The 22,977-nt window shown below is 37.9% G+C and overlaps 2 protein-coding genes across 2 annotated transcripts in view; one reads left to right on the forward strand and one right to left on the reverse strand.

Moving 5' to 3' along the window:
* LOC145484618 (uncharacterized) overlaps positions 1–21,779 on the reverse strand; it is a 407,604-nt gene extending 385,825 nt beyond the window's left edge. The window contains exon 1 of the mRNA XM_081463219.1: positions 21,620–21,779. The gene's annotated coding sequence lies outside the window, so the exon portion shown is untranslated. The remainder of the gene's footprint in view (positions 1–21,619) is intronic.
* The window catches only part of LOC145484659 (uncharacterized), a 107,731-nt gene that overhangs the window by 47,888 nt on the left and 36,866 nt on the right, over positions 1–22,977 (forward strand). The window lies entirely within an intron of this gene.

Genomic DNA, 22,977 nt, shown 5'->3' on the forward strand with positions numbered 1-22,977 from the left:
GTTTGCCTTTCTTTTTTCTATCGTAACCACAATTTTTTCACTTTTTTTTATCTTTTTGCTTCTCCATAAAAGGGTAGCTAACAAAGGGGCATACTGTGTAGTAATCTCCAATTTTAAGAGCTACTGCAAGTATTCAAGAATGGACTTGCATCAGTTCTGCTTTTATTTCCAAATTTTGTTACAATTTGGTTATTTTAGTCAAAACATCTCAGTATAGATGATATACAACTAAAATTGGTCATACTGAATTCAGTTGGAATAGGCCACTTTCAGTATATTAAAATTCAGCTTGATAGTGAGACCTAGAGGACACAAACAAAAGAAGTGATTTAACGACAGAAACGATTTATTGACAGTTTACTTCTACAGTTGCACTGGCTTGATTTCATTATGAGAAGAGGTATAACATGAGGGCTATCAATGAAACCATGAGCTATGCTTTCATTGCTAATTCACTGTACCCATTGGAGATAATCTTCCAATTACTGAGAAAATATCATTGGGAACTAAATATTACTAGTGAAATAAATGGTGAATGTAACAAGGTGATTTTAAAGCCATTTCAATGGATTTCTGACATCAATGCAATTGATTATAGCAATTTTTGAGGAGCAAGACAATTTAAAAGAACATTTAACGATGAAAAATTTACTTATAATGGCATCTGTAGTCTCACCATCATCAGGCTAAGGCTCTTTCGGTTATATCTTGTAATTGCCCTAGAGTGCCTCAAAAATATGGTGTTTTTTGCTGTTTTAGTGCTAATAGCACTTGGCAATTCAGTTAAAAGAAACATCCTTGCAACTCAATGCTATGAAAAGGTAAGGTCATCAGTGTGCTCAAGTTTTCAAAGCTATTGTGATTTATACAATTCATGTATTCATGCATAGCTAGAAGAAATGTCAACATCATGTCAACGGATCTAGGTGTATGGGTTGAAATAAAACTGTGAATTTCGGATTAGAAATGACAATTATGCATTTGTAGCCAAAACACCATCTGGGATGAGTACTGCCTTGCTAAGTTGTAGAACCGTAAATCTTGAGGAACTTTCCACCAAATTAAATTAAACAACTTTTGGTTGCAACGTTTCCAAACATGCAAATGCCCGCAAGAAGGGAATTAATTCCACCTTAAGTGCAAACAGACTTCCTTTGTCTACGTTTCGTACAAAACAAGATATATTCCTCTTTTCGGGATCCTCCATTTTCTCTGGGGGCCGTAAACATTTATTTTATTCAACACCGGCCCAGAACCTAGCTTTAAAATCGAAACATTGTCCTCCACAATGTTCATTTTCTCTGTCGTGACATTCTCTAAACATGCAACATCCTTACCCTGCAACGGCATCACCTTCACGATTTCACACTCATCCTGGCTAGCTAACACCTGACGAACAAACTACTACCATCTTATGTTAAGCACAGCAGATTTATCATATGATTTACCTTTCCCTTTCTCGGAAAATAAATCAAAAAAGGTGTCACTGTAGCGTTTTACGAGTCCACGAAAGGCACGAAACAACACACTCGATTCAAGCATCTACAACTTGACCAGCCAAGTTTGACTCAAAGTAATCAGAAAAAGCTCCCTGAACCTTTCTGCAGACCCTGCTGACAATATCAAATTCCGACAGCGCTTTCCTGAGAGGGTTTATGGCTTGAATTGTTGTTCTTAAGTGGTCTTGAAGACAACCTCTCGCCTTGCAAGCAGAGCCTTTTCTTACGATATATACGCTTTGTACCGAGGAAAGACTCTGCACGAATCGTGTCAAGTTCTTATTGAGCATGCCCAGCGCGTTGCTAAGATACACTTTCGAACCCAGGCCGAATCGCCCTTCATGTTAATGTAAACAGAGCGCAAAAAAGAGTCGTCGTGCAGAACTTGGAGGTTCTTGGTAAGAATAGTTAAGTATGGTGTTCCATCCCCGCCAAAAATCAACTTTAGCACTCGACATCTAACTTTAGCTCTCAACATCCAACTTTATATCACTCAACATCCAACTTTATAGCTCTCAACATCCTACTTTAGCACTCAACGTCCAACGTTAGCCATCAACATCCAACTTTAGGCCTCAACATCCAACTTTAGGGCACTCAACATCTAACTTTAGCAATCAACATGCAACTTTAGCACTCAACATTCAACTATTTAGCAATCAACCTCCAACTTTAACACTCAACATCCAACTTTAGAACTCAACATCCAACTTTAGCCATCAACATGCAACTTTACCACTCAACATGCAACTTTAACACTCAACATCCAACTTTACCACTCAACATCCAACTTCAGCAATCAACATCCAACTTTAGCAATCAACATCCAATTTATCAATTTCGAAATTATCCTGTCGAAATGGTTTGATATTTTTATTACAAGGAACTTCTAAGCTGAATGTTGAATCGAAGTTAACCTTTTATTAAGGATTCTAGTGTGAATATTTTATTCCGACCACGGGCTTTCGTTCATTCAGCGTCGTAAGTCGAGCTTTCTAAAATGGACAGTCTGCGAAATGTTGACTTCGGCTTTGCGAACAGCGTACAATTTCCGCCAAAAAGTGTCAAATGTCAAAAGGTTACGTCACATCCACAAGGACCTGGTTCTGGTGGGTCAAAATGGCGGATTTCTGTAGTGTTGTGCAAGTCATAAATGACCTGGTTGTGAAGATCGAAAGATTGGAAGATTCTTGCGAAATCGGGTCGACAGTGTTAAGATTGAATTATATAAATAGGTTGCTGGTTAATCTCGATGTTCCTGATGACATTCTGAGCGTAATGAGTGGTTTGTACGAGACTGTTGTGGCCATTGAAGCAAATCACAGCACCCAAGCTTGCCATGGTTATCAGGGACAGCTGCGTCATACTGGGGTTCGAGGACGACCTTCGTTTCAAACACCCTAAGAGCAATTATCCTTTCTCTTGGACCAGGGTTTCAAAGTGTCGGAAATCGGTGTTTTGTTGGGTGTAGGACAGAGGACTGTCGAAAGGAGAATGTCAGCATTTAGCTTGAGTGTTTCTGGTGAGAGCTTTTAAGCTTACCTGTAAAAGGTTTCTCTTTATTTTCTGTGATATGTACCTATATTTTGAAAGTTTACTAGGTTGGAATTAGTACTATTACCACGAAGTCCTTTTCTGTTGCTGTTGATCGTTAATGCCATAGATTTCATTCTGCTATTTTTCATATAATATTAATTCTCATTTGCATATTTTAAATTTTAAGTTATTTCTCTTTTTCTAATTTTTAACTTCACATCTGCATTTAAACCAGCCTTAGCTCATCTGCGATATGTGAATAAATAAAGTTCACTCAGTACTTGCTTTACTTATAAAGAAAGTGTAAGCTTATGTAGAATTGAAGGCTGTGGGGATGGGGTGGGTAAATAATTTATCAGTTACGACGTCAGTAACAGAGGTAATGCATGTTTAGTTTAACAACAGTTTGAATTTCAATAAATTCAAGGAAACCTTGTTTACTTCAGGTACGTTTAGTAACCTGAGTGATGAACAACTAGACAACTTGTTGAGATCTGCACAACAGTCTCATTCTAATATTGGCATTAGGATGGCGAAAGGCTTACTACATAGCAAAGGACATCGGGTGCAAAGAGAACGGATCAGACAGTCATTTTTTAGGACAGATCCTATTGGAGTGATGCAGCGATGGAGAGATGCAGTAAGAAGAAGACTTTACAATGTCCACTCTCCATTGGCTCTTTCGCATATTGATGGAAACCATAAACTTATAAGGTAAATATGGAATTAAGAATTAGTTATGTCCTTCAAAGGTATACTCTGCTGATTTCAAAAGTGCATGTCAATGGGTAATGCAAAAATAGTAATCATAATAATAGCAAAAACATGACTTCACTTAGGAGTATTAAGTTCAGATTTTTCCCCCTTTTTGCTGCCTTGCATACCTAATGTTGTTTCTAGATGGAGAATAGTCATCCACGGAGGCATCGATGGATATTCCAAAATACCAGTCTATCTCCATGCATCAGACAACAAGGCAACCACTGTCCTTAGCCTGTTTCTTGATGCAGTTAATGAATATGGTTTACCATCACGAGTACGCTCAGACAAGGGTGGAGAGAATGTGGATATATCATGGTACATGCTTACACATCCACAAAGGGGCTCCGGAAGAGGAAGTATGATAACAGGTAATAAATTGATTAAAGGAATTGATAATATGAAACTTTGTCTTAATTGTGCTTGCCATTGATTACTTTCGTAAATTGTAGGTAAAAGCACACACAATCAACGGATAGAGAGGCGTTGGAGAGACGTTTCTGACGGATGCTCAACATTGTTTTACAATTTGTTTTATGAATTGGAGAGGTCTGGGATGCTAAATCCAAATGATGAAATTCATTTGTGGTGCCTGCACTACACATTTTTACCAGACATTAACAAGCATTTGACAAACTGGAAAAATGCATGGATTCATCATCCTTTGAGGTCTGAGCGGAAAGCCACGCCAATGCAGTTATGGATAAGGGGACTCCATGGTATCTGGGGGAGTGGATCAACAATTGATAGAGAGGTTTTCCAGGTGAACATTTTGCTGGTTTATTTGTTTGTTTGTTTTCAATTCCATTTCTTATCTTACTGTTAATATCATAATGTAAACATGTCATAAGACATTATTGGGCTTGGTTTTTAATGACTGGTGAAAATGTAGAGAACCCCCATAAATCAGAAATAATTGAGTTGTGGGTTTTATATGTAAACAACAACATAAATAACTGTAGCCTTTTTGTTTGCAGAATGACTTCACAAACTATGGAATTGACTGGGATGGACCCGTACCAACTCCATCTCCTGAAAGTGTAGAGGTTCCAGAAACTAGATGCCCTATTGATCCTGAAAGACTGCAATCGTTGACATTATTTTATCCCCCTCATAATGCATCAGTTAATGATGTATTGAGGTATTTGTGCGTGCTGTTACACATGTGTATGAGATGTTGAATCCTCAGCATTCCACGTAACAACATAAGTATTTCTCCATAATAAGTCGTTTTTAATGATAAACCTAAAACATGGTTGAAATCAATATTATTGCGTAAACTTAATGTTTCTAGTAAACATCAGTAATACAATATTAATTTAAAAAACAATACAAAGGCTCAGTGTAGCTTGTTAAACGCAATCAGTCAAGGCAAATGACAGGCCAACATGCTGAAGAAGCTTATTGCAAATGCTATTGTAAAGAAGAGGAACAATGCTACTTTAATAAAATTGTTACATACTACAAAGATCAGTCAATTCTCTAACAATTTTTTTTTTATAACCTATGACATAACAATACATTACAATACATAACTTACTTACAAGTCATTATAGGAGTACAAAAAACAAAAGTGAGAACTTACGAAAAAAAAAAAAAGAGATAAAAGTACAAGAAGAAATAAGTACAAGAAAGAAAATAAGACGGAGAACAGGTTCCTTTTTCGAAACTAATAGAGTTAATATCTACAATGGCCAGTAATGTGGCTCCTTTTTTTTTTTGGTTTTGTTGTTATATCCATTTTTGATATTCTATCTATTGTTAAGCGTTACAACTTTATCTGTTACTTAGATTTGTGCTTCTCTATTTGAAGTTTACTTGTAATGATGGCCACGGAAACTTCCCAGTAGTACTCTTCTTCTTTTCTAGAGGCAGTGTAAATATAGTGTTTTGCAATAATCAAGCAGAGGTTTAAACCAAGTCGACGAGAGAAGTCATTGGTAACAACATATATTATCCTGTTTTCATCAAGAGTCATTGGCTCAGAGTTTTTGGAAATCCACCAGTTAGTAAACTGAGACCAAAAGCTCTTAACTTTCAAACAGGTTGCGAAAAGGTGAGTTAGTGTTTGTCTTTCAGAGCATAGGTGACATTTATCGGATTCTTTAAGTGCGTCTCTAAAAAGTGTTGCGTTTGTTGGCAGAATGTGATGAATAATTTTAAATTGAAAGATGGCAAGTCTGGTGTCCTTGGTGACTTTGAAAGGAAGGCTATAAATGAGTTGTATTGTTTTCTCATTCAGATTTGCTTTTACCATCCTTTCTTCAGCAGTAGGCGTTACAAACTTATTTTTAACAAAGAATTGTGTTGCTGATTTGCAAGAGAGCTTATTTAAAGTTAGTCTATCGTTATCTTTACCGTCCTGAGGCGCCTGGATATTTCCTTTTAGGATGTTGATCCATTCTCTAGGGATTGAGTGGCATATGCCATGATACATAAGAAAGTTAGCTTTGATTTTAAATCTAGAGCAGAACTCAGTAAAAGGTAAAAAGGCGTTGTTTTGGAAAATATCTTTGAGTCTAATTACTCCGGCTTCGTGCCATTTTTTGTAATAGACAGGAAAAGCCTCCGATTTTAATGAAGCGATTGTTCCAGATGATTTCATTCAAAACTTGCTCTTTGGTGTTAGGAGAGCTGCAATTTATTTTCTCCCAGGCGTAGAGAGCTTCCTTGTAAAAGGCAAGTGGTATTTCAAATTTAAGTGCTTTTAAGTCAAAATTGCATTGAAGTAAAAATAATCCTCCAACATCCCTTAGGTAGCTCAATGGTATGTGGCTCCAACTTGAAGTTTCGTTACTGTCGTTAAGTCTTTTTATCCAAGAAACTTTAAGTGCAGCGTTGATTATTTCGAAATCAGGCATATTCAGTCCACCTTTTTCTTTCGGACCGATCATGGTCTTTCGTTTTATTTTAGCTTTTTTGTTCCACACAAATTGGGTAATTGCTTGATTTACCATTGTGATAAATTTCGAAGGAAAAGTGAGAGCACTGATGTGTCATATACAAGTTTAGAGATCGCGAGAGATTTTAAGATCGTTATACGGCCATATAATGTGAGGTTTCTAGGGTACCATAAGTTAAGAAGGTTTTTCATTGAGTTCAACTTTTGTTCGAAGTTTTCTGATATGCAACTTCATCATCATGTGAAAAGTGAATACCTAAAGCGAGCACTGAGTTGGAAGGGCAAGCTTTTCCGAGGGGTTCTGTTGTTTCTCTAATAATTATTGCAAATCCCAAATGGCAAATCCTTTCTGTGTTTAATGGACAAGTATTGACCTAAAATAAGTCCTTTTTTATAAAACCTCAACTATCAAATTAGGCTGCATGACTCAAGCTGGGAATTGATTGATTGAAAAGCCTACAAATAACTGTAACATAACTATTAACTGCAGATGAACTGACACTCCAGTTTTGATATGACATCAATCTACTATACAAACTCCAGTAGTTACATAAATCTTTCAAAATTTGCAAATATGTGTATTTTATGAAAGGAAACTATTCCATAACCTTCATTTTGGAATATAAGTTTCAGTCACTTGTCAAACTTGTCACTTGTCAAACTCAATACTTATACCCCTTAATACCAAGTAGTGACTTAAAATAATTAGGGCTATTTATACGAGGAAAAAAAGCCGCAGATTACACAAGCCGCTGCTTACATAAGAAGCGAACTAACTGTATAATCGGTACATTTTAACCAGTTCACGTCTTACATGAGCCGTGGATAACATAAGCCGCAGCTTATTTTTCTTGTGTAAATGGCCCTATTGTCCTTTTCCTTATTACCCCCCCCCCCCCCCCCCCCACTTGTTGCAAACAATTTAATCCACACTTAATTGAGGGCTCTTAGTGGTATTGGTATTGTTAACACAACTTGATAATTTTGTGATAAACAGAAAACAGATTTGAAAACTTCAATCTGCATTTTTTTCTACTAACACAGGTTTTGTCCGTTACTGAATTAATTAAACTATTTAGACCTTCCTTAGTTGGCCATTCTACAACAGCTAACATTCATGGCATTTTGCATTAAACAGAATCACATGTGGAAAGCAAGGAAAATTTGTTAGGAAATTAATTCTTTCACCAAGTAGCTTAAGGGTGAATTATAAGCCTGTTTGACTTCTTTGAGCATTGTCATGGCAACACAATTATCTGCCAATCGTGTCCTTGAAAGAGCTGTACCTGTGGGTGCCAAAGAATTCCATACATGGAAGCATGTACACTGACTTGTGCAATTTGTGTCATGTGAAACTAAATACTTGTGCTCCATATTTGATGGCGATGTCGAAATATTCCTGAAAATCTTCGAAAGACTGGTATTTTGTCGGGATTGTAAGACTGAGGAAACGCGTTTCCGCTATTGGGAGGTCGATGCTATCGTCGAATTTTACCAACAGGTCAGTGTATCTCGTTGGCAGGATGTCAGTGCCGGTCCAGAAACTACATAGGTCAACGAGGTCTGCGCCATCTGAAACATATCAATAGCAAAACTCCTTTTTTAAATCAAAGAAAGTTTGTTCAGAACACAGTTTTCAAAGACACTGTTACAAGTCATTACAGTGAATTCCTGGTGGGAAAAGGTAAAGGGTCATTTGTTGGACGTTATTTTAAATTGCTTTTCAGACTAAAAATTGACCCTGTTTGCTTGAAAGCAGTTAGTTGTTCTACATGTGCCCATTTGGTTCTGTGGTTGATTGTATGTTTATTCACCCCTTTAACATTAACCGCGAAATACCTTCTTTTCTTAATTCCATGAACTCGATGTATCTGATAAAGAATTCAGCAGCCTTGGTATTGTTTGAAGCGTCTCTTTCTTCAAAAGTAATTTTTCCTTTAAACTCATCTCCTGTTAATGTTCTGTCTTTTTCACAAGCAAAGATGGCATCCACGAGGCAAGGCCACTTGGCCAGGGCGGTTTGTAAACCAACCTCCTCCATTCCTAGTGAAGGAAAAGAAAAGGTTGAGTTAAAATGTTTGAATGTTCCTTGGTGTTGGTCATCGGTATTGTCATTTCTTACCTTTGGCAATGTCATCCAACTCAAGCTTATGTTTAAGGATGACATTGTAGAGCATGAGTCCTTGGGTTATTAATCAAGGCGCCTCATTCAGTTTATCGTTGTCAAGGCCAGCTTCGTTTAAGTACGGTTGCTTGTTCTCTCGGAGCTCGCTTCCCGGATGGTCATCTCTTCCCAAGGAATCAATCTGAAAGTAAAACACAGGGGAGACCAACTGAATGGTGGTTCAATGAAAGAACAAAGCTATTTACTTGGTTAAGATTATTGTTAATGGTTTGTGAGTTGGGCCTAAACACCGAGGAGTAGGTAGGTACCAAGTAAAAATAAGCCTTCCAAATTCGCCACGGCGATAAATTGACTTTTATTCAAAATTATTGGACTGGCTTTTTAGGAGAAAGGGGGAGCGATAGAGACGGGGAGGGGAGTGGGTGGAAGAAAAGAGTTGGTAGATTATTTGAGTTGATTTAATGTCAGACTAACCTCACTTATTAGAGAGCGGGAAGAAAGGGAAGAGACGAGAGAGGAGGGGAGAGGTTCCGACGCCCCAAACCCCGCCCCCATTCCCCTATGACTACTTAAAACTGCGATCGCTCGGATGCTCCAAAGAAAGTTAAATATCTCAGTGAGTTTTGTAGTCCTTGAGTAAAAGAAATATATGATCTATGGAGAACTACAATGTTAAATGAACAAAAAAAAAAAGGGATCGGTGTAAAAATCAGTTTTCCAAATGGGTTATTTTTATAAGCATTGGAAGAGTATACGGTTCTATTACAAATTCACGCTTAATTAGGAAAAAATTCTTTAATGCTGTTGGTCCTTTTAACTATCGTTCAATTCGAATAATTATGCTTCATTTCCTTTAACGCATTTTGTTCACACTTGATCTGTTTTAACTTGTACATGAATACTGCCAGGGTCCCATTCCGTACGTACGAGCTCCCCCGCATCAACCACCCTTGCCGCACCGTCCCCTAGTCAGCTGGATCTAGGGATGCAGCCGCCTATCACCACGAACCAGGCTGCACAGGAGCACAGGAGGCTCTTTTCTTCAAGAGGAAAGAATGCCTTCGTGAGTGGAGCTGACAGAAGAACGAGAGGCTCTAGTCGCGGGAAAGGCAAGCGGATCCCCACCTGCACGTTAAAGTTCTTTTGTCTTTCCCAGGCCGACGCTATTAAACCGCCAACTGCGGTCAAAGAGAGGACCGCGCTGTTGAACGCCGGTCTGGGAGATGCCACTATTCAATTCCAAATGGACAGTAGCACTTTGGAGTGCCATCAGCAGATAGTGAGCAAGTTTCCCAAACTGCTGGAAACTGGCTATGAATTGCTTTTGTACCAGCGAGGGGAGGACGCAGGCTTTTACAACATCCCTTCCCCTTACACTCCGCAACGTATGAGGGATACCGCCGGAAGTTCTAAAATATATTTAAGGCCCCTTCAGAAAGATTTAGACGAAAGCCCTGTGGAACATTGTACCGATTTACTTAAGGTAAATAGTTTAATATTTAATTTTTTTTTAATACTATTATAAGGGGAACAAAAACAGCGAAAGCTGGAGTCGTCAGATGCAATATAACCATAAATTAGTACGAACGTAACAACGCTCACGTACGCCCCACTTCTAATGCTATTCAACGCGTCCCTCTATTAGGTTGAAGATGGTCCTACAGTGAACTGCTTAAAATTTGGAATTGCCGTCCCAATGGCAAGTTTGAGTAGCCATATAACCGATCAGCACAACGATGAGCGTGATGTTCCCCAGTTAAAGGTAAAGAGATATACATGTTCACGGCAACCATTTATTACTGATTTTCTGATTTTTAGGCAAATGCCATTTTACATGCTCTGGTATTCATGAAAAAAACAAAAAACAAAAAACAAAAAACCAGTAAGAATATGTTCATGCATGTGTTAATGCCACATTTCTGTTGCTGATAGAGACAACGAACCATAGACGAACTAGTCATTGAGGATGACCACAATGACATACCTTGTACTTCGTCAAGGTAAATATAAACTTTTAAAGGACGGGCTTATAGATTGATCTCAAACACAGCTTTGAGGATAGGGGGACAGAAGTCTGACATACAATGCAGAAGGCCTTTACTCTTTTTATTTCTGGAATAACTCTGTCAACCTCCTCATGTGAAATGTCGTTCTACATCGTACTCCAGAATACACCCGGGAGTGGGTGTGGCAGAGTTGGTTTAAGCCCAAATTTTAGTCTACGATTCCACCTATGGGCCTGTATCTTGCCAAGCTCAGTTTAAGTTTCGGCACGTCCGTCTTGTTGGATTATTTTTTTCTTGAGTAACCACTTCTTTTCTTGTAATATCTATATATATATTTGGTTTTCAATGCAGGTCGCAACGAAACATAAGCATGGCTTCGTTTTTAGAGGAAATATGTCCTGATGCAACGACTGGAGAGATTGAGGCAGCGCTATCCGCATCTGGAGGCGATGCAAACCAGGCAGCACATGCTCTACTGGGTAACTTAATCAGATTTTCCTATAGCTTGCAAGTACTAGCAAAGCCACACGCTATCAAATTAATTTTACGTGTCTATCATAATCCAGGGATAGATGTTTTTGCTGACTATTCTCAACAAATTCGCATGGAGATTTTATATTCTGTTGGATTCCGGTTTTAGCGTTGAAAGAACAAACGAAAAGCAACGCACCATATCATGTTTGCAGAGTATTCGATAAACTTTAAATGGTTATTTAATCGTTAATTAAAACTTATAATAAAATTACGATAAACCCGGTTAAAATTGTTTCACATAACCCCATACCCACCGGATGAATTCCTCTCTACGTATACAAGCCAGCTGGTCAGCAAGTATGACTGATCTGAAATGCCTCCTAAATTATGTATTTCAGGTGCACAGCAGGATGAAGAGGATGACTGACTCCAGAAACGAAGACGCGCAACCGGTAGACGCCATGGACGCCCTTCAAAGTTTCAGGGACGAAGTTATGGAGGAGAATAATCCGCGGCAGCTGTTTTCGGTCTCGCGCACGGAGGGCGTCGAGGAACTTAAACGCGATATTTTGGTGAATTACAAATCAAAAAAATCGAATCTGAAGGCACGACCAAGGGTGAGGTTCGAGGGGGAGGAGGGTGCCGGAAGTGGACCCGTGCGGTAAATCCTTCTCGGTGCCATGAAAATTGCAGACGAAGGGATCGCCAACACGTTAAAGCCTATAATGTTCTTCGAAGGCGACAAAGATCACAGACTGCCTGTACATGACCAGTCGCTAAGACTGACAGGGGCATTCAAGGCGATCGGTCGCATCATAGGGCACTGTGCCCTACATGGTGGTCCAGCTTTGCATGGTCTTTCACCTGCCATCAAATATTATTTGGCCAGCCCCTCTGCAGATATGTGCGAAAATCCCCCGCCTATATCTGTCGAAGACATCCCAGACACAGATCTTAGGCATTTAATAAGTGAGGTTAGTCTGACATTAAATCAACTCAAATAATCTACCAACTCTTTTCTTCCACCCACTCCCCTCCCCGTCTCTATCGCTCCCCCTTTCTCCTAAAAAGCCAGTCCAATAATTTTGAATAAAAGTCAATTTATCGCCGTGGCGAATTTGGAAGGCTTATTTTTACTTGGTACCTACCTACTCCTCGGTGTTTAGGCCCAACTCACAAACCATTAACAATAATCTTAACCAAGTAAATAGCTTTGTTCTTTCATTGAACCACCATTCAGTTGGTCTCCCCTGTGTTTTACTTTCAGATTGATTCCTTGGGAAGAGATGACCATCCGGGAAGCGAGCTCCGAGAGAACAAGCAACCGTACTTAAACGAAGCTGGCCTTGACAACGATAAACTGAATGAGGCGCCTTGATTAATAACCCAAGGACTCATGCTCTACAATGTCATCCTTAAACATAAGCTTGAGTTGGATGACATTGCCAAAGGTAAGAAATGACAATACCGATGACCAACACCAAGGAACATTCAAACATTTTAACTCAACCTTTTCTTTTCCTTCACTAGGAATGGAGGAGGTTGGTTTACAAACCGCCCTGGCCAAGTGGCCTTGCCTCGTGGATGCCATCTTTGCTTGTGAAAAAGACAGAACATTAACAGGAGATGAGTTTAAAGGAAAAATTACTTTTGAAGAAAGAGACGCTTCAAACAATACCAAGGCTGCTGAATTCTTTATCAGATACATCGAGTTCATGGAATTAAGAAAAGAAGGTATTTCGCGGTTAATGTTAAAGGGGTGAATAAACATACAATCAACCACAGAACCAAATGGGCACATGTAGAACAACTAACTGCTTTCAAGCAAACAGGGTCAATTTTTAGTCTGAAAAGCAATTTAAAATAACGTCCAACAAATGACCCTTTACCTTTTCCCACCAGGAATTCACTGTAATGACTTGTAACAGTGTCTTTGAAAACTGTGTTCTGAACAAACTTTCTTTGATTTAAAAAAGGAGTTTTGCTATTGATATGTTTCAGATGGCGCAGACCTCGTTGACCTATGTAGTTTCTGGACCGGCACTGACATCCTGCCAACGAGATACACTGACCTGTTGGTAAAATTCGACGATAGCATCGACCTCCCAATAGCGGAAACGCGTTTCCTCAGTCTTACAATCCCGACAAAATACCAGTCTTTCGAAGATTTTCAGGAATATTTCGACATCGCCATCAAATATGGAGCACAAGTATTTAGTTTCACATGACACAAATTGCACAAGTCAGTGTACATGCTTCCATGTATGGAATTCTTTGGCACCCACAGGTACAGCTCTTTCAAGGACACGATTGGCAGATAATTGTGTTGCCATGACAATGCTCAAAGAAGTCAAACAGGCTTATAATTCACCCTTAAGCTACTTGGTGAAAGAATTAATTTCCTAACAAATTTTCCTTGCTTTCCACATGTGATTCTGTTTAATGCAAAATGCCATGAATGTTAGCTGTTGTAGAATGGCCAACTAAGGAAGGTCTAAATAGTTTAATTAATTCAGTAACGGACAAAACCTGTGTTAGTAGAAAAAAATGCAGATTGAAGTTTTCAAATCTGTTTTCTGTTTATCACAAAATTATCAAGTTGTGTTAACAATACCAATACCACTAAGAGCCCTCAATTAAGTGTGGATTAAATTGTTTGCAACAAGTGGGGGGGGGGGGGGGGGGTAATAAGGAAAAGGACAATAGGGCCATTTACACAAGAAAAATAAGCTGCGGCTTATGTTATCCACGGCTCATGTAAGACGTGAACTGGTTAAAATGTACCGATTATACAGTTAGTTCGCTTCTTATGTAAGCAGCGGCTTGTGTAATCTGCGGCTTTTTTTCCTCGTATAAATAGCCCTAATTATTTTAAGTCACTACTTGGTATTAAGGGGTATAAGTATTGAGTTTGACAAGTGACAAGTTTGACAAGTGACTGAAACTTATATTCCAAAATGAAGGTTATGGAATAGTTTCCTTTCATAAAATACACATATTTGCAAATTTTGAAAGATTTATGTAACTACTGGAGTTTGTATAGTAGATTGATGTCATATCAAAACTGGAGTGTCAGTTCATCTGCAGTTAATAGTTATGTTACAGTTATTTGTAGGCTTTTCAATCAATCAATTCCCAGCTTGAGTCATGCAGCCTAATTTGATAGTTGAGGTTTTATAAAAAAGGACTTATTTTAGGTCAATACTTGTCCATTAAACACAGAAAGGATTTGCCATTTGGGATTTGCAATAATTATTAGAGAAACAACAGAACCCCTCGGAAAAGCTTGCCCTTCCAACTCAGTGCTCGCTTTAGGTATTCACTTTTCACATGATGATGAAGTTGCATATCAGAAAACTTCGAACAAAAGTTGAACTCAATGAAAAACCTTCTTAACTTATGGTACCCTAGAAACCTCACATTATATGGCCGTATAACGATCTTAAAATCTCTCGCGATCTCTAAACTTGTATATGACACATCAGTGCTCTCACTTTTCCTTCGAAATTTATCACAATGGTAAATCAAGCAATTACCCAATTTGTGTGGAACAAAAAAGCTAAAATAAAACGAAAGACCATGATCGGTCCGAAAGAAAAAGGTGGACTGAATATGCCTGATTTCGAAATAATCAACGCTGCACTTAAAGTTTCTTGGATAAAAAGACTTAACGACAGTAACGAAACTTCAAGTTGGAGCCACATACCATTGAGCTACCTAAGGGATGTTGGAGGATTATTTTTACTTCAATGCAATTTTGACTTAAAAGCACTTAAATTTGAAATACCACTTGCCTTTTACAAGGAAGCTCTCTACGCCTGGGAGAAAATAAATTGCAGCTCTCCTAACACCAAAGAGCAAGTTTTGAATGAAATCATCTGGAACAATCGCTTCATTAAAATCGGAGGCTTTTCCTGTCTATTACAAAAAATGGCACGAAGCCGGAGTAATTAGACTCAAAGATATTTTCCAAAACAACGCCTTTTTACCTTTTACTGAGTTCTGCTCTAGATTTAAAATCAAAGCTAACTTTCTTATGTATCATGGCATATGCCACTCAATCCCTAGAGAATGGATCAACATCCTAAAAGGAAATATCCAGGCGCCTCAGGACGGTAAAGATAACGATAGACTAACTTTAAATAAGCTCTCTTGCAAATCAGCAACACAATTCTTTGTTAAAAATAAGTTTGTAACGCCTACTGCTGAAGAAAGGATGGTAAAAGCAAATCTGAATGAGAAAACAATACAACTCATTTATAGCCTTCCTTTCAAAGTCACCAAGGACACCAGACTTGCCATCTTTCAATTTAAAATTATTCATCACATTCTGCCAACAAACGCAACACTTTTTAGAGACGCACTTAAAGAATCCGATAAATGTCACCTATGCTCTGAAAGACAAACACTAACTCACCTTTTCGCAACCTGTTTGAAAGTTAAGAGCTTTTGGTCTCAGTTTACTAACTGGTGGATTTCCAAAAACTCTGAGCCAATGACTCTTGATGAAAACAGGATAATATATGTTGTTACCAATGACTTCTCTCGTCGACTTGGTTTAAACCTCTGCTTGATTATTGCAAAACACTATATTTACACTGCCTCTAGAAAAGAAGAAGAGTACTACTGGGAAGTTTCCGTGGCCATCATTACAAGTAAACTTCAAATAGAGAAGCACAAATCTAAGTAACAGATAAAGTTGTAACGCTTAACAATAGATAGAATATCAAAAATGGATATAACAACAAAACCAAAAAAAAAAAGGAGCCACATTACTGGCCATTGTAGATATTAACTCTATTAGTTTAGAAAAAGGAACCTGTTCTCCGTCTTATTTTCTTTCTTGTACTTATTTCTTCTTGTACTTTTATCTCTTTTTTTTTTTTCGTAAGTTCTCACTTTTGTTTTTTGTACTCCTATAATGACTTGTAAGTAAGTTATGTATTGTAATGTATTGTTATGTCATAGGTTATATATATAAAAAAAAATTATTAGAGAATTGACTGATCTTTGTAGTATGTAACAATTTTATTAAAGTAGCATTGTTCCTCTTGTTTACAATAGCATTTGCAATAAGCTTCTTCAGCATGATTGGCCTGTCAGTTGGCTTGACCGATTGCGTTTAACAAGCTACACTGAGCCTTGTATTGTTTTTTAAATTAATATTGTATTACTGATGTGTACTAGAAACATTAGGTTTACGCAATAATATTGATTTCAACCATGTTTTACGTTTATCATTAAAAACGACTTATTATGGAGAAATACTCATGTTGTTACGTGGATGCTGAGGATTCAACATCTCATACACATGTGTAACAGCACGCACAAATACCTCAATAACATCATTAACTGATGCATTATGAGGGGGATAAAATAATGACAAAGATTGCAGTCTTTCAGGATCAATAGGGCATCTAGTTTCTGGAACCTCTACACTTTCAGGAGATGGAGCTGGTACGGGTCCATCCCAGTCGATTCCATAGTTTGTGAAGCCATTCTGCAAACAAAAAGGCTACAGTTATTTATGTTGTTGTTTACATATAAAACCCACAACTCAATTATTTCTGATTTATGGGGGTTCTCTACATTTTCACCAGTCATTAAAAACCAAGCCCAATAATGTCTTATGACATGTTTACATTATGATATTAACAGTAAGATAAGAAATGGAATTGAAAACAAACAAACAAATAAACCAGCAAAATGTTCACCTGGAAAACCTCTCTATCAATTGTTGATCCACTCCCCCAGATACCATGGAGTCCCCTTATCCATAACTGCATTGGCGTGGCGTTCCGCTCAGACCTCAAAGGATGATGAATCCATGCATTTTTCCAGTTTGTCAAATGCTTGTTAATGTCTGGTAAAAATGTGTAGTGCAGGCACCACAAATGAATTTCATCATTTGGATTTAGCATCCCAGACCTCTCCAATTCATAAAACAAATTGTAAAACAATGTTGAGCATCCGTCAGAAACGTCTCTCCAAAGCCTCTCTATCCGTTGATTGTGTGTGCTTTTACCTACAATTTACGAAAGTAATCAATGGCAAGCACAATTAAGACAAAGTTTCATATTATCAATTCCTTTAATCAATTTATTACCTGTTATCATACTTCCTCTTCCGGAGCCCCTTTGTGGATGTGTAAGCATGTACCATGATATATCCACATTCTCTCCACCCTTGTCTGAGCGTACTCGTGATGGTAAACCATATTCATTAACTGCATCAAGAAACAGGCTAAGGACAGTGGTTGCCTTGTTGTCTGATGCATGGAGATAGACTGGTATTTTGGAATATCCATCGATGCCTCCGTGGATGACTATTCTCCATCTAGAAACAACATTAGGTATGCAAGGCAGCAAAAAGGGGGAAAATCTGAACTTAATACTCCTAAGTGAAGTCATGTTTTTGCTATTATTATGATTACTATTTTTACATTACCCATTGACATGCACTTTTGAAATCAGCAGAGTATACCTTTGAAGGACATAACTAATTCTTAATTCCATATTTACCTTATAAGTTTATGGTTTCCATCAATATGCCAAAGAGCCAATGGAGAGTGGACATTGTAAAGTCTTCTTCTTACAGCATCTCTCCATCGCTGCATCACTCCAATAGGATCTGTCCTCAAAAATGACTGTCTGATCCATTCTCTTTGCACCCGATGTCCTTTACTATGTAGTAAGCCTTTCGCCATCCTAATGCCAATATTAGGATTAGACTGTTGTGCAGATCTCAACAAGTTGTCTAGTTGTTCATCACTCAGGTTACTAAACGTACCTGAAGTAAACAAGGTTTCCTTGGATTTATTGAAATTCAAACTGTTGTTAAACTAAACATGTATTACCTCTGTTATTGACGTCGTAACTGATAAATTATTTACCCACCCCATCTCCACGGCCTTCAATTCTACATAAGCTTACACTTTCTTTATAAGTAAAGCAAGTACTGAGTGAACTTTATTTATTCACATATCGCAGATGAGCTAAGGCTGGTTTAAATGCAGATGTGGAGTTAAAAATTAGAAAAAGAGAAATAACTTAAAATTTAAAATATGCAAATGAGAATTAATATTATATGAAAAAGAGCAGAATGAAATCTATGGCATTAACGATCAACAGCAACAGAAAAGGACTTCGTGGTAATAGTACTAATTCCAACCTAGTAAACTTTCAAAATATAGGTACATATCACAGAAAATAAAGAGAAACCTTTTACAGGTAAGCTTAAAAGCTCTCACCAGAAACACTCAAGCCAAATGCTGACATTCTCCTTTCGACAGTCCTCTGTCCTACACCCAACAAAACACCGATTTCCGACACTTTGAAACCCTGGTCCAAGAGAAAGGATAATTGCTCTTGGGGTATTTGAAACGAAGGTCGTCCTCGAACCTCAGTATCACGCAGCTGTCCCTGATAACCATGACGAGCTTGGGTGCTGTGATTTGCTTCAATGGCCACAACAGTCTCGTACAAACCACTCATTACGTTCAGAATGTCATCAGGAACATCGAGATTAACCAGCATCCTATTTATATAATCCAATCTTAACACTGTCGACCTGATTTCGCAAGAATCTTCCAATCTTTCGATCTTCACAACCAGGTCATTTATGGCTTGCACAACACTACAGAAATCCGCCATTTTGACCCACCAGAACCAGGTCCTTGTGGATGTGACGTAACCTTTTGACATTTGACACTTTTTGGCGGAAATTGTACGCTGTCCGCAAAGCCGAAGTCAACATTTCGCAGACTGTCCATTTTAGAAAGCTCGACTTACGAAGCTGAATGAACGAAAGCCCGTGGTCGGAATAAAATATTCACACCAGAATCCTTAATAAAAGGTTAACTTCGATTCAACATTCAGCTTAGAAGTTCCTTGTAATAAAAATATCAAACCATTTCGACAGGATAATTTCGAAATTGATAAATTGGATGTTGATTACTAAAGTTGGATGTTGAGTGGTAAAGTTGGATGTTGAGTGTTAAAGTTGCATGTTGAGTGGTAAAGTTGCATGTTGATGGCTAAAGTTGGATGTTGAGTTCTAAAGTTGGATGTTGAGTGTTAAAGTTGGATGTTGATTGCTAAATAGTTGAATGTTGAGTGCTAAAGTTGCATGTTGATTGCTAAAGTTAGATGTTGAGTGCCCTAAAGTTGGATGTTGAGGCCTAAAGTTGGATGTTGATGACTAACGTTGGATGTTGAGTGCTAAAGTAGGATGTTGAGAGCTATAAAGTTGGATGTTGAGTGATATAAAGTTGAATGCTGAGTGATATAAAGTTGGATGTTGAGAGCTAAAGTTAGATGTCGAGTGCTAAAGTTGATTTTTTTGGGGGGGATGGAACAATATAGTTAAGGTGAAGAATGAAAAGGATTCGTGCTACCTTTGTTGTGGGCTGAATGCCTGAATTTGTGCGGTGCTGGAAGTAAGTATAACTTTATACTGCGGAGTCACGATGGCCTTGCCAAGAAGATCGCAAAAAAGTCGTCCGTCTTAGACTTAGAATTGAAACAGTCTAGAAGCAAACACAACCGAAACAATCCGGCAGGATAAAGTTGCAAAACCTAACTCTTATCAGCACTGGAGGAGAATAGTTGAAAGGACATTTAAATACAAATTTTCTTTGTAATCAAGTACACACAAATCGTAATCGTTCTTCGTATGCACGCGTGAGTAGTTTCGTTTGCTATTTGTTAATGTCTTTTATGTAATTTGTATCCACCTTCGCTGTAAATGTGTCACCTGAGCACCTTCCTGATCACCATTGCCTTATTAGCGAGCTATAGGCAATTATGCTAATTAAAGTTAAATTAAGGACACCAGAAATAGAATGACAGCAATGTACAACCTGGAAGGGAGGTAGTTTGTTCTAAACACCCATATTATAAGTGAAACCGAAATCTTTGATTTGCACCCCTGAGAGACATTGCACCTCCTGGCAATGCTAAACAAATTTGTTAAATGTGATCTGATCATCCTCTTGACTTAATGTAAGCTGTCAAAAATGATACAAATTACTAAAATTATAGTGAAAAGGGCTATCAAGATAAAACTTTCTGCAAAGTTTTCATGGCTTTGACCTCCCTACTTGTAGAAAGTTTTATCTTGATCGTCGAAGCATAATTTTTTAACATTTCTTTTGGGCAGGCTCCACGATCACACTGTTTACCACACACATCACAGCCCTTGTGCAGTATGGAAGGTTTTTGTATCTTCTCATTAAAAATCTGTTTTAAAAACTGTTTCCACATGCCTACATTTAACTTTGTTTTTAACAAATGCCCTCATTGTGGGATCACAGTAACACAAGTGGTATGCACGGTAAAACATTATGGACAAAACATCAGAACCATCCCTTTCACCCCTTCCAACTACTTGAAGATATGATTCCATGTTCTCTGGCACTCCAAATATAACAGCCCTTTCAGATGTTGGGTATGTTAACTCCCGTTCCCAGGGCACTAGCTGTTATTACCAGGCAAGTATTTCCATTGTGAGACAGTTAATCAGTCCTGAAAAAAAACATTATATTATCCTTGATGTCTTGAGGGGTCTTTGAGTGATACACAGTCCCTAATTTTACTTTTTCATGGAAGGAAGTGTTGAAAAGTGTCGTAAATGTCACCACGTCACTGCTCTTAATGACTGGCAGAAAATTATGATTTTTTCAGCATGCACATTGTTTACCATATCATTGATAAGCCAATTAAAGGTATCCTGTGGTTCACTCTTAGGATGCATTCCTTTGGGGTGATCTGGATCAGTATCAGTGATCCAAGATCACTCAGATCATGGTACATCAAAGGAACTGATGAATCCACTCTGGTCATGGATTCATCAGCTCCTTTTGTTTGATGCACAATGATCTGAGTGATCTTGGATCCCTAATCCTGATCCAGATCACCCCAAAGGAACACACCCTTAGCTTTTTCAACAATATATTTGACATTTCTTTTGTCAGGTGACATCCTGATGGTTTTGACAGCTGTCATATTTAACATCTTATTAATTTTATTAATTTTTCCCCAACTTTGTGCTGGCCATTGCAGCCAGGCAAACATTGGAACTTTCAGAATTGTTTTTACTGTATGTTGCCAACCATAGAATAGGCAGCCTGGAAGGGAACTTGGCCATGATTACCAGTCCAACTTAACCAGTGTGACATGAATATCACCATGTGAATATCAATAAGTGATAATTAATCAGTAATTAATGTTGATTCATTGTGGCAAAGATTAAATAATGCCAAACTAATAATAAAAATGCTCAAAAGTATGCCTGAGTAACAATAAAAACAGCACAGAACGCCTTCCAAACTAAAATGTGGTGTTCCAATTTGATAAAATTCAGAGTAAATACTAAGAACCACTTCAAAAATGGCTACTTTTTCGGTGTAAAATAGAAACCTGTCTCGGAGAAAAGTTATTTTTACGTTGCAGGCTTGGAAGTCCCGTTGGAAATGAGTGCAAAATTGGCCTTAAGTGAAACGTGGAGCTTAGACGGAAATCTATGATTGCCATTTAATTCCAAAGACGATTTTTGCAATATACTAAGAATCTTAAACTGGTGTTAAAACTCAGAGGAAAAGTTTCCCTGTTTGCAAGGAATTAAAAAATTCTTCCAAGCAATTTCCTGTTCTTTATTTGAACTGAAATGTAATGTTTAAGTCACGCATAAGACACCAAATGATTTTTTTGAATTTCTTGTCTCGAGAGGTACCTCCATAGAAAACGATTCAAAATTTCTGATCCCCAAACAACACAAGAGAGGATTCAAAATTTCAAATCCCCCAAAGAACACTAGAAAGGGTTCAGAATTTCTGATCTCCCAAAGAACATTAGAAAAGGTTCAGAATTTCTGATCCCCCGAGGAACACTAAAAAGGGTTCAGAATTTCTGATCCCTCAAAGAACACTAGAAAGGGTTCAGAATTTTTGATCCCCCAAAGAACACTAGAAAGGGTTCAGAATTTCTGATCCCCCTAAAGAACTCTACAAAGGGTTCAGAATTTCTGATCCCCCAAAGAACACAGGAGAAGATTCAGAATTTCTGATCCCCTGCGAAGCCAGTGTTGCATCCAATGTAGCCACATTAAATCACAACATTGAAGACAGGGTTTAGATCTTGCTGCCTGCCTGAACAATGTCTAATCAAAATATTTTTCTTGATAACAATATTCAATTAGAAATTTTATACAAATATAGCATAATTCTTAACAGATTCCATACACTCAGATTATACTGAGAGAGTGATGAAGAACAAGTTTCTTCACAGCAGTCTATTAATATAAGTAACTGTAACCATCACACATTGTATTACAATGATCTATGCACTTCAAAATTACAGTAGCTGTAAATCTAAAAAAACAATATCAAACAGTACCTAAGAGGATAGGAAAGTTCAGAATTGACCAAAAAAGTGAGATTACTAAAACTGCACAACTGTAGGCATAAATGCAGACTCCACTTTCTCTGTCAGAATTAGCTCACCTTGTGTGAAGGAAAAATTTCTAACAATTTCTGTTTAACATGGAAACAAGGCACCTCACTGTTATCAAACAAAAAGAGCGTTCCAGAACACTACAGTACATTACAGGGATGACAATTAAAGACTGCAATTTACATGAACATTTAAATTTGCAGTTGATACATTTAACTGGGTCAAT

The sequence above is a fragment of the Orbicella franksi genome, chromosome 4 (genome assembly GCF_964199315.1).
Source record: "Orbicella franksi chromosome 4, jaOrbFran1.1, whole genome shotgun sequence".
Classification (NCBI taxonomy): Eukaryota; Metazoa; Cnidaria; class Anthozoa; order Scleractinia; family Merulinidae; genus Orbicella; species Orbicella franksi.